Source organism: Parasteatoda tepidariorum, chromosome 1 (assembly GCF_982258835.1).
Source record: "Parasteatoda tepidariorum strain Cologne lab strain chromosome 1, Ptep-v5.0, whole genome shotgun sequence".
Taxonomy (NCBI): domain Eukaryota; kingdom Metazoa; phylum Arthropoda; class Arachnida; order Araneae; family Theridiidae; genus Parasteatoda; species Parasteatoda tepidariorum.
Genome location: NC_141755.1, coordinates 3,476,902 through 3,490,208, shown reverse-complemented (window position 1 = coordinate 3,490,208; position 13,307 = coordinate 3,476,902). Strand labels below are relative to the sequence as shown.

The following is a 13,307-nucleotide window of genomic DNA, read 5'->3' as shown; positions in this document are numbered from 1 at the left end:
TTTTAAAACAACAAAACTTTGATTAAGTTTGCTTAAATTCTTTCTTTATTTTAAGGTGTTTTATTTCTCTGTTTTCCAATCTTAACATAACAGTGCTGCTTTTTCGTTTAATTACCTTTTCCATTCCAGTTTCCACAGTCATTTACTCTAACCCCCTTCCTCCTCTCTCCTGTCAAAATAACATTGAGAAGTTTCACCCTCTATTTCTCCCTTAAATCTCCTGGTTAAAAAATGTTCAAAGTACCAAACAAAAATTTAAACAATCTATTATGCCTAGTATTATTTTTATTTCTCAATTTATACACCAAATGACAATACCAGACAATTTGTGACAAATTTAGAATTAGTTAATAGTTATTTAACAAATTTAGTAATAGTTATAACTCTCTTCAAACAGCTCTCTTCAAACATGTAGCCAGAAATTAAAAATGAATAAATGTTTATTTACATGTTACCTACTCAGTGTATGGTACATGCACTCAGTTTCATATAATTTTCTTGAATTAAAAAAATAAGCACATTTATAACCGTTTTCTTTAAAATTATGACTTAATGGTCATAATTAAGGAGTAAATAAGCAATTTTTTTATTTCTCCTTAAAATGTCTCGTTCCCGCAGTGGACTGATCATAAAGACACGGTTCCCAACAGATCACCGAAGTCAAGCATCACTAGCTGCGATCTGTCGCGGGTGGGTGACCACTTTGATCAACCTGCGTAGTGACCGAAAGTGTGCAGTATCGGATCTCGTTAAACTGTTCTAACGTAAAGAACTCGCGCGCAGGTCGTCGGGCTACCAAAGCAGGGGTGCCATCCTCAGGGATGTTTTCCAGACCGTTGCCAATAGCCCATTGCACAGCTCTAATGAGACGTGAATAAACTGCCTACCTATTAAAAATGTGTCATTTAGGAGATGGTGTTGTTGACATTAATGGAAGTAAGTGTTATTAATTTGATATTTTCATATGGAATATGATAAAAATGCCTAAATATAAAATTTATTTTTAAAAATGGTCGAAATGTGGATTGGTGATAAATTATGTTAATAGCGGTTAGGAAACTATTGAAATTTCATTGTCATCACACTTGAGTTAAGTTTTAAGCCCTTTAGCTAGTTTGTGATCGAAATTTTGATTCAATAAGGCGAAAAATCAGTTCAAGTGCGCCCCATTGCCGGGATCAGTTATTTTTTCTCCAAGCGATTATTAGATCAAAGTAACTTTTATGCCTAAAAGGTTGAAGGCCTTGGAGACGCATGAACGTCCCCATAACAGCGCACCATCAATAGCAATTACTTCACAAGCTTTATTGATGGGACAGTATATGTCCCGCCGTAAGCCCAAAGCATCTAAACCCTGGAACAGGGTATGACCCGACCGGAATTCTAGAGTCTTTAACTCATTTTTTAACATTTTAACAGTCTTTAACATTTTACTTAACATTTTGATGATTAAAATAATCATCAAAATGTTAAGTAAAATGTCAATACAAAATGAGTTATTGTTACGTAATAAAAGGACATCACAAAAATACATCCAAGTTAGCGATGAAGTTCGAACCCGCTACCTCCAGGTTTATCCATTCATTTGGTGGAACGTGTTTCGCCACGCGTGGAGACTCCATCTGCGGAATACCAGAACATTAATTTCTAGACCACTCTGGCTTAGTATGTAATGATTGTTATTGTAGTTTATTTACGTCGCTCTAAAGCTGCATAATGGGCTATTCGCGACGGTCTGAGGATGATCCGAAGACACGCCATCACAATTTTGATCCTCTGCAGAGGGAATCGTACCCCCGCTTCGGTAGATCGACGACCTGTGTACGAAGTCGAGCACTTGACGGTAGAACAGTTTAACAAGGACCCATACCGCACACCCTCGATCCCTTCGTAGACTGATCCAAGTGGTCACCCACCTGCACACTGACCGCAGCCAGTGATGCTCGACTTCGGTGTTCTACCGGGAACAGAGTCTTAACGATCAGCCTGCTGTGGAAAGTATGAAATGAATTAAATAAAATATGCTAGCGTTAAAGGCTCGATAGTTGGCCGAGAGGTATCGTAAGCCAAACACTGTGCGAAGCGTGGAAGTTACAGGTTCGAATCCTGCTATTTTCCTGGGTGTATTTTCGTGTTGTCCTTCTCAGTATTTTGCTATGTTCCCTTCTACTTGACAGAGGTTTATAAGTCTTAATTGAACACACAAGCCTGCAAATGTATTTTATACCAATAAACCAAACCTAGTCTCGAGAAATAGAAAAGCTCTCCTATTGTGCTATTTGTCCTCTTCTACTTGACGAAGGTTTATAAGCCTATTTTGAGCACACAAGCCTGAAAATTTATGTAATTGCAATAACCTAGTCTCGATAGCTTAATGCACAAGTCGGCGTCCTATAACGCTATTCATAATCCCAATTGAGATATTTTGAAAGTTGATTTTAACATTGAAAGTTAAGATATTTTGTCTATATTGATTTTACTCTATATCTAAAAGAAAGTAAGTAAACTCATACATTTGTTAATCAATCATTTAAAACCTTATATAGTGTTTAGTCGAATAATATGCTAAGTATAGTATTTCGAAAACACCAAATTTTTCAACTTGAAGCACATATTTCCGATTAATATGAAATTAGTCTGTTTTTAACGTGCGAATAAGTTTTTAAGTTTTCTGTTTTTGTAGAGTGAACCGAAGAAAAATATAATCCTGGATAATTTTTGTTCTAATTATCAGATTTTCAGACTCTAAAAAAGAATCTTTAAAATATTGATGTTTAATATGCTAAAATGATTACAAAATACATGAAAATTAATTTTCTCTGAATAAAAACACCTTTTCGATGATTTTGGATTTTTGACAGATAAAATAGAGAATGGAGGGATATCCGCTGTCTGGTTCCAACAGTTCAGTCAGTGCTCGAAACTTAGGGTCTCTTAATGTGAATAATAATTTAGGTATTCCGCCCATTTCTGGATTTTTTTTTTTATGAGAATCGAAAAAAAAATTTTTACAATCATAAAATTCGTTTATCTTAAGGTAATTCTATGTAAAAAATAATCCTTAGTACTTGATTGTTTTTTTTTTTAATAATAATAGTCGAAACAATTTTGAATCTTAAAAAATAAAAAGTTTTACATCATTTTCAACTATGTGATGGAATATTTTGATTTCTGCTTATGATAAAAATTCCAAATCTGCCATAAATGGTGTGCTGATTCTGGGAAAGTGCGTATTTGAGTCCGTAGTTGGTACAAAGTAGTTTTGGTTAGCATATTAAAGGTTAACTTTTTGAACCATTAAAATTGGTTTATAGCACATGAATATCCGATTATTAGAAGTGAAATGAATCAGGTGTTTATTTATGTTCCTCCTTCAAATGGCTAAGGCACTGGGCTGTCATTGTTAAGGTTCAATCTCTGGTGGCGTTTGAAGTCACTCAGTATCAGATCCAGCTTATCTTGAAAGTAAAGGCGAATATTGCACAATGCTGCTTATTGTATTTCATAATCATTCTGTTGGTGTAGAAATGGAGGAGCTTTAACCTCCATTAACCCTTGCATCAGAATACTCTATTTTTAAATTTCTTTTCATATTATTTGACCAGCTTGCTGTTTAAAACCACTTCCAGATTGCAGCTACATATTTTGGGGATCAGAAATCCGAATTCATTGGGAAAAAAAGGTATGTTTATTCAGGTAGGTATTTTATTTGCGTCGCACTGTAGCTACACAATGGGCTATTGGCGACTGTCTGGGAAACATCCCCGAGGATGATCCGAAGACACGCCATCCCAATTTTGATTCTGCAGAGGGGATGGCTCCTTCCCTTTGGTACCGAAGACCTGCACTCGAAGTCGAGTACTTTACGGTAGAACAGTTTAACGAGGACCCATACCGCACACCCTCGGTCCCTACGCAAACTGATCCAAGTGGTCACCCACCCGCACACTGACCGCAGCCAGTGATGCCTGACTTCGGTGTAGTACTGGGAACAATGTCTTTACGATTAGTCCACTGAGGAACTATGTTCATTTAGTGAAAGTACGTTATGTTTTATTTCGCAACTTCACACATCGTCTGCACTAATTAATTCGCATATTTGAGGTCACCCCCTTGAACCGTGGAGATCGAGTTCTAGAACATGAAGATTCGATCATTAGATCAAAGGTTAATCAATTTTAATGATTATTATTATTTTCTTTTTGCACTGTACATTTATATACAGTGTGCAGAATAAAAGATATCAACCTGAATAAATGTCTTTCTAATGATCCGATTTTCACGTACTTAGTGTCATTCTAACATTCTAATTAATTAGTACTAACTATTAACTGAATTACGAAATCAGACACAAAAATGAACTTCGTCAAAAAAAAATTTTTTTTTACACATTTGGATTCCTGACCCTTAAATAAGGGTCAGGAATCCAAATGTGTAAAAAAAATTTTTTTTTGACGAAGTCATTTTTGTGTCTGATTTCGTACATTCAGTTAATAGTTAGTACTAATTAATTAGAATGTTAGAATGACACTAAATAGTGAAAATCGGCCATCATTAGCAAGACATTTATTCAGCGTTGATACAACAAAAAATAATGAAATAAAAAACTAATTTTTTTCATTCATCGTTTTCAGTTAGCTCCAGAAAGCTTATTTAATAGAAAAATAGTTCGACGTTCATATTCAACAGGCATTTTATGGGGCTGATTTCTGACTAAAAAATAAAGATAGTTTTCTTTTTTATCTTCTTTGGAAATAAAATTTGTATGAACGTCAAAATAAAATAGCAATTCCAGAATTTTTGTCCGTTTAAAAAGTAACGCAACCTGTAGTATTTTTTGCATTGCTCATATATGCATTTTCTTTTTATAACACGAATAAATAAAAAACGATAGTAAAAATAATTATAATTCAATCAATAATTTAACTATATTTTTCGAGGAAATATGCTAAGTAAATAGTCAGCTGTTTTGCATCGAGTCATTTTAAAGCAATAAAATGTTTTTTATTTCTTAAGTTTAATTATCATCGATGCTAAGCTTTCTTTTATTAAGAACTTGATAAAAGTTTAAAAACGAGCGTTTCATTTAAAGGAAAATATAAATTAAAATACTAAATATATATAAAATATCTATATATACTAATATACTATATATACTAAATATACTAAAAAAATATATTATAGAAAAAGATAATCTATGTGGTAGTGTAAAGAATAAAATTTTGGAAAATGAAAAATTATAATTAAATAGTTGGTAAAATGGTACTGTGAAACTCGGGCTGTCAAGTAATTAAAAATTTTATTTTAAGATGAAAATGATATAGAACATATCGAGAAATTTTAAGTTGTTTAAAAATAGTAGCTACGTAATCGGCAACTCTCTTCTCTTTACAGTGACATGAAATATCCAAGGGCGCCGGCAGCGGGGTGCAAGAGGGTGCACTTGCACCCCCCTGGCTTTTTTTTTAAATAATGAAAGCGATACAGAAAAACAATTGTTATAAAAGAAATTTTTAAGTATTTTTATTCAAAAACAAATAATTAAGTAATTATTGATACATAACAATTAAAATACTGTTTAATCAAACAAGAATTGTAATCGTCTTGTTTGCTGTCCAAATCTGTTTATAACTTTTTCAATGAATTCTGAGTCATCTTAGATTCTTTTCTTATGCACACTGAGCATGCACAAACTTGGCAGATATCTAAGCTATATTTTTAAATTTCATTTAATAAAATATAAATAATATTATATTTTCTATTAGTTATTTAGTTTAACAAAGGTGTATAACACAAACGTTCTAGTATACGAAACTACTGTTTGTAGTTATTTGGGTTTCAAAGTCAGTAGCTATGCCATCAATAAAGTTTCTCATGGCAAAATTTGCAAGTACAAGAAATTTTTAGTTTTTTTTTTTTTTTTTTTTTTTTTTTTTTTTTTTTTTAATATCTTGTTAAAAATGAAGAAATGTATCTTGAAAAAAATTAACAGATGAAAGTATATGTAATAACAAAACAAAACGTAATAACAGAATATTTAAAAAAAATTTTTTTTTTTTTGGGGGGGGGGGTTAGTTTGTTTGAGGGTTGCACCCTATTTTTTTATTATTCTGCCGGCGCCCTTGGAAATATCTAAACACAATTTCACATAATCAACGTTTATATTGCAATTTTTTTCAAGAAGATATAAAGATACCTTTTATAAAACTTTTATCTTCATTAATGTTATTGTTTGATAATTATAAAAATATATATTATTCCAAATCAATGCATACGTATATATATTATTGAAATCGAATCAATCATTCAATGAACCTACTAAAAATAAAATTCAAAAAATGCAGATGTATAACCACATTTTATCAGAAAAATGCTTTTATAAAATTCAACATTCGTTGAATATAACGATTTTTGAAATCTCTTTTTGCTAAATTAAAAAAAAAAATTCAGACTACTTAAAAAGAAACACTGTATTTCATAATTTAAAAGAAGAAAATATGAATGACACGCGTGCGTAAAGTAAGTTCTAAGTTAACCACATTTAAATATTAATTTCCCCTTTTAAATATTTCTTCATTGTCACCAAATTACTTTTTTAAAAATAATTAATTACTTTGTTACCAAATTACTTTTTAATAACAATAATAATTAAAAATAGTTCATTTTAATTTTTTTTCAGCTTCTGCTAAATAAGAACAGTGGAAATTTTAGATTTCTCGATTAAAAAAAATATGTTGATTAATATGGTATTAAAAAAAATTGTACCTCATAATTTTTTATATGCAATTAAATAATAAAAAATAACAAATAATTAATAAAAATTATTGTTTGCATGAATGAATTTCTTTGAGTAAATGAGTTGCTTTGGGTAAAAGAGTTTCATGAGTGGGTGCATTTTTTTCCTTTTAGAAATTGCTCAATTAGTTTTAAAGATAGGACTAAAAACGCAAAAAGCAAATTTAACATGAAGAGGAACAAACTTTCATCCACTCTCCTGACTAAACTATTAGGGCAGCAATTTCCAGATTGCAGCTACCCCCTATATTTTAAAGGTCAAGAATATATATATATATATATATATATATATATATATAATTTTTTTATTTAGTGTGTTCTTTCCTTCGATATGGGCTTTTTTTACTCTACTGGGCTGGAGAGTTCTATTTCATCTTTCTGATGCAACTGTTCTATTGGATAAGATCAAAGTCTTTGAAAATCTACCTGCTATCACAAAAAGAAATATCTGAACTAAAACTTGCATGCATAGGTATAATATTCATGGTAAGACTTGATTCTTTTCGGGCTTATTACATGCATATATGTACTAAAAATTACACTTTAATTACTTTATCATAAAATAATCATTAACACCTTAATGAAGGACGATCAGTATCAAAGAGAGGCGAGTTACCTGTGCATTATTGGCGAACGAAATGTACCTATCGCAACACTAGGCATGCTTTCCAGATTAGCGTGTGGATAGCCATAAGAGTCGGAAGAACGTTAGTTTCTATCTTCATTTTCAAACCGATAACAATTTTTTAAGCTTGGAAACTGTATGGGACTCAGAACTGCATTAAGCATAGTGATGCTTAATTTAAGATTCATAAAAAATTTTAAATACGTTTTAGATATTCTAATGCGAAAAATACTAGGGCAAGTGGAGTAATCGGTATTCATCATTCCTATAGATTGGTGTTTTCTTCACTGCAAGCTCTTGACTGCCTACACTACCAGGTTACTATCTCCACTGTATTTTGAAGCAATTAGGCTGAAAAAGTGATCATTGTGTTTCTCTTGAGTAGCATTTCTTGCATACGTGTATATATTACCTGATTTATTATTTGTGTTTACAAAAAGAATCGTAAGAATCTTCATTTGTAGACCTGTCATTTCAAGACAAAAATAGTCATTTGAAGAAAAAAAATCGTTACAAAACATTTCTTACCTAGTCAACAATATACCAATTTCGAAATTTTAACCTACATGATAATTTGTAAAGTGAACTTAATCTTACTGCTAGAACAATATGCTAACACTAACGTATGATAGGGCACAGCTTGCAGCAAGAACAAACAGTGATAAACAAGTAAAAAGAGGCCAAATCAAGACTGATAAAAAAGCCTTTTTTTAAAAAAAAATTCTTGCCATCATGTCACCTCTTTTAACAATGGATCTATAAATATCTAAAACAAATTTTTACTTCAATCTCGCCATAGTGACTTAATATTATTAATATCTTATGAAATAGAGCAGATTTAAGCTCAAAAATTATGACTTATTTCTTTTATTAAAAACAAGATTATATGTTTGAAAATATCGTCTTGCAAAGTAAACTGTAATAAATGGCTGTATACTTTCTAACCGTAGTAAAGTAGAGCAGGTCAAGAGCTCGAGATTGTTGTTTACATTTATATTGAAAACACCATCCATATATATACTAAACTGCAATGTTTCTTGACAATGGAGAAATATGCTGAGGGAAAACGAAGAAAATAGTTCCCGGCGCGATGTCTGTATTTCGAGGTAAATTACGCATTTCACAATAGAAATATGATTAGTTATCTTAACCCACACATATATAGCGTTAATTTGCTATAATTTTCTTAAAATTTTATATATTTTCAGATTTACGAGCGGCGCATCGCGGAATGGTATCTTTATTTAGTTATATTTCTTCTATATAACGACTGAACTTATTTCTCTTTCTTCCTCCGCCAGCCGTGACGTCATTGTCAAGAAACTTTGCATTCTAGTATAGTTTGTTAGCGGTAAGAACTCCCCCCGCCAATCCTGAAGCCGTCTACTGCTATGGAAACAAGAATAGCGCATTAGGGTAGGGGCAGCTTTTCTTCACTCTAGGGCAGTGTTTCCCAAACTTATGACTTTTGTTTACCCCTTTTAAATATTTCGTAATGCTGTGTGCCACTAATAAAAAAATGAATGCATTTTCTTAAAAATATGTTTATTTTTATTTTTTGGTATAAAGTTTTGTAAATAAGTTTATTTGCATCAGTGAGAAGGATATTGTTTTTGCTGTGATAACAGTTCATCATAATTTGGTTCTCTTGTGATCAATTTTATTCTGAGATGCAATTCCACGTACAATAATCTATTTCTTTTTCGAATTAATGTCCACGAAAGCTGAAAAAGCGACTTCACATAAATATGAAGTTGGAAAAGGCAAAATATATTTCACAACTTTTCCTATTAAAACTGGATGCATATTTTGCATTTGCAGTCAGAATGATGTTAAGAAACACTCCTCGTGTTTATTTTTCAAGAAGGATAAAAATTATATTTTATAAAAATAATCAAAATAAGTAAAATTTATTACAAACTTTTACTGTAAAAAAAAACTGCACAAAAGTTGAAAATCACAAGTGGCTGTTGACACTACTCATTATTAACTGTTAACTCTGCAAAAAATAGCCAATAAAAAAAATACGTAATCGTAAATTTTCATGGCTAGCTTTGTTTTTAATTAAGTTGCAAGATATTTCGCATAAGAATGCGTACACCCGCTAAACTGTTCCCGTACCCCTGGGGGTACGCGTACCACACTTTGGGAAACACTGCTCTAGGGCAAACGCAATAGAACGAAGAAAAAGATTCTCTCTCTCCAACCCAATGTCCTAAACAGTGCACTCCTACTTAAAATAGTTATAGCTCGTTACCAAAGTCACCATCACGGGTCCAGACGAATGGCTAGGGGAGTTCTTACTTTAGACAAACGGTATACATAGGTATACAGAGGAGGGGAAAAAAAAAGGGTGAGTCTCTAGGCATGAAACCGGTTTTCACCCCTGATGGTGTATTCGAGTGTTGCAATCGCGAATATTTGTCACAAAAACGTTAATGGAAGAAGCAGTGGATGAAGGACCTGTGTAATAATACTTTAAGATTAACTTCAGATTTCCACACGCTATTCACTTAAAATAGAATGATGTTGTGTTATGACTAATGCCACTTGTCAATATCAGCATGCCTGCTATGGGATTCCAAGCGAGTATTGAAGGCAGAATTGCATTTTTTGTCTTTCAGTGGCACCATCTATGGCTAAGAGACACACACACGTCACAGCCCGTTTTACAGGGAGGATCTATTCATTTATCCACAGATCGTTATTTTGACTTGAACCTGAGAGTGAGCAATCTGCAATTCAGTATCCCTGGTGGTATTGATTTGTTATGGGAACTTGAATGACTTTTTGACCCCTACAGATTTAACGTGCATCAGTCATCATTTAAAACATGGGGATTCGCACTTACTCTCTCACGAACACAAGCCCAACGTTCTACCAATCAGGCTAGTCTGGCCCAATGTTAAACATAATCCCATTGATTGAATTTGTAACCAAATGAACGGTAATAAAGGATGTTTATTGAGTTTTTTACTCTCGCTTAAGACAAAACTTTATTCAATGTACTAAAAAATTTCACAACTGATTTATATTTAAGTTTCCGATATATTTAGAAAATTATTCCAATTCTTTGAAGATAAATAAATTAAATCTGGACTACATCGGAATTTTCCATTGAGTATACTACCATTACATTACTAAAAAATATTGGGAGTACAAATTAGTTCGGTCCGTTTTCAAAAGATGGCTCTGGCTGTTATGAATGTGTCGTAGTGACAGCTGGTTTCGGTGGTTTCAGAGAGGTTAGACATCTGTCAATAATATTCAGTTTATATCGTTTTGAGTTTCATACAAAAACCCGGTTTTTAAATTTGCTGAATATGTCAAATTTTGTGGTAACTAAGCAGCATTTGCGGGAGGTCTTGTGTTTCTGCTTTAATTTTAAGGAAAGTGCAGCTGAAGAGCATCGAATGCTTGTAGAAGTTTATGGTTACGTGACAATGCTTCAACTGATAAATCATGTAGGGAATGGTTTCGACGTTTCAAGAATGGTGAATGGAGTTGCATACTGAGCTGCTACAACCTGGCGATTCCATTACGGGCGATCGGTATAGGCTACAATGTTTATTCGTTTAAGCAGTGCATTACGAGAAAAACGGCCGGAATACGAGCAAAGACATGACAAAGTTAATCTTCTGCATGATAACGGTCGGCCTCATGTCACTAATTTCGTAAGAAATTATTTGGAAACTCTCAAGTGGGATAGTTTACCGCACCCACCGGACATTGCTCCTTCTGATCACTGGTTGTTCCGACGGATGCAGCATTTTGCAGATCACCGATTCACTTATTTTGCAGAAAGTGAAAATTACCTCCGAACTTGGATCACCTCAAAAGACGAGACATTTATTTCGAGATGGAATTCGAAAGTTGTCCGAGAGGTGGGGAAAAGTAGTAGCCAGCGATGGACAATACTTTGATTAATCTGTTCATTCATTTTGTTCTGATATAAATGCAATTTTGACCACAAAAAAACGGATCGAACTAATTTGTACTCCTAATATTTGTATTTTTTACTTTTTTAAATGAGGCTCTGTACTGTCCTACCTCTTTTTTCTACTTACCTTCGAAACTTCAAGTTTCTAAGTAGTATAGATATTGTGCAAAAAATGTTACGTCCAGCAAAAATGGTGATAAAGTATTCGCAAAAAAAGCAGTTAAAATTGAAATAACTTTCAAGCAATATTGGGGTTTCGATAAAATAAAAAAAATTATTAAAATATTAGATTGATATTAGAATTTACAAAGAACAAATATCGCTTGAAATTTACCATCTAGATAAAGTCTTATTTTACAATTCAAAATTAATATGCTTCATATATTTTTCACGATGATTATATTCGCATTAATTACAATATAAATAGTTGTATTAATAATGACTATTACTTATTTTTCAAATTTCTTAAACCGTAAAAATCAATAACATTAATCTAAATATTTCCCAGATAAATGCTCCAGGAGTGCTGTGAAAATTTTAATTCTATTGGGTGTGTTAACGTTTTATTTCTATTAAGGAATAGTTAGGAAATATCGGATTAAGATTGTTAAATGGTTTTTTATTTCCGATGAAGCAGGCGATATAGACATTATCCTAACGCCGTACAGAGATCAAAAGAAAAATACAGAAAGAGATGAAATATACAAAACATATCAAGAGAAAATCATCCAGATACACGAAAATCAATCAGAAGCTCAAGATTAATTATTGTTAATCAAGATCGCGTTCAGAAAAGAAAAAAGAAAGTTTTTTTTTTTACCTTTTCTTTGTTAAAATTTTTATTTATTAATTTACTTTTTTTAACATTTCTTTCCTTTTACTCACTGAATGGACTTAATTAACTCATTTGGAGCTGTTTTAAAAACATAAACTTTGAAATAGTTTTAAAAATATGCCTCAATATTTAAAATTTTGTGACTAAAATTCCATATAACACGTTTCAATAAACTAAAATGATTAGTAAATAGATAACTGAACTGCTCGTGTGATTTTCCGTGTGCTAAAATGGAACTGGTAGAATCACATTAAATAACTAGAGGCTGATTTACGAAGGCTCTGGTATCACATTAAATAACGCTTTTTATTGTAAAATATGCTATTTATATAACTGTTATCCGTTACATAGTTTTAGTAAAGATAAACTACGCTTTTACTGTGTGCCTGTAAGATTGTATATAGTACTACTTTCAGACTTCGAATAATTTTCACAATTCTTTTACAGAAAATATTGTGAAAAAAGAAATGAGGCACTTTATTCTCCCTTTGTTTCCTTTAGGCAAACATGTTTCGTTTTTGGGTTGTAGGTCAAGCATATAAATGGATCTTGAAAAAGATAAGAAGAATGCATAGAACACACATGACGATGTTATTAGATTTGAAAAGTGGATTGCTGGAAAAAATTGTTACCATGCGAGAAATTCAATTCGTATTAATGGATAGTGTTAGAGATTTTCGCATCAAACCTGCCTTGTTTGCTGCAGTGGGTGCATTCATTCTTTCTGTACGCTAGGCCTGGGCAATATACCGTAATACCGTCATTTACCGGTATTTCTTTGATACCGCGGTAATGATATTCGGAAGTATATTCTTCGGCAATACCGAGTTATTGAACTTCGGTATGCCTGCACCTCTCGGTACTCACCGCTAGCCAATATCTTCGGCCGACCGGCGGCGAGGAAGTGGCGGTATGGTATGGTATCTAGGAGGTATTGGTATGGCACGTGATTGATTTAGGGGTGAAGAACTCAAAGGCTTGCGCGTAATATTTACGATACCTCCTCTCGGCAGCTAGAAATTTTTCCTACAATATATTGTGGTATCATTTGACTTTAAAGCGCATGCGTCATATCCGTGGTATTGGCGATATCGGATTTCAAACACCCGCGC

General features: G+C 32.6%; 1 long non-coding RNA gene across 1 annotated transcript; it reads left to right on the top strand.

The window, feature by feature from the left end:
* Positions 1-2,334: 2,334 nt before the first annotated feature.
* On the top strand, positions 2,335-12,738 carry LOC107451255 (uncharacterized). Its single transcript, XR_011636668.2, has 3 exons — positions 2,335-2,497; positions 7,109-7,281; positions 12,697-12,738. It is a non-coding gene; the product is annotated as an uncharacterized LOC107451255 (long non-coding RNA).
* Positions 12,739-13,307: the final 569 nt, after the last annotated feature.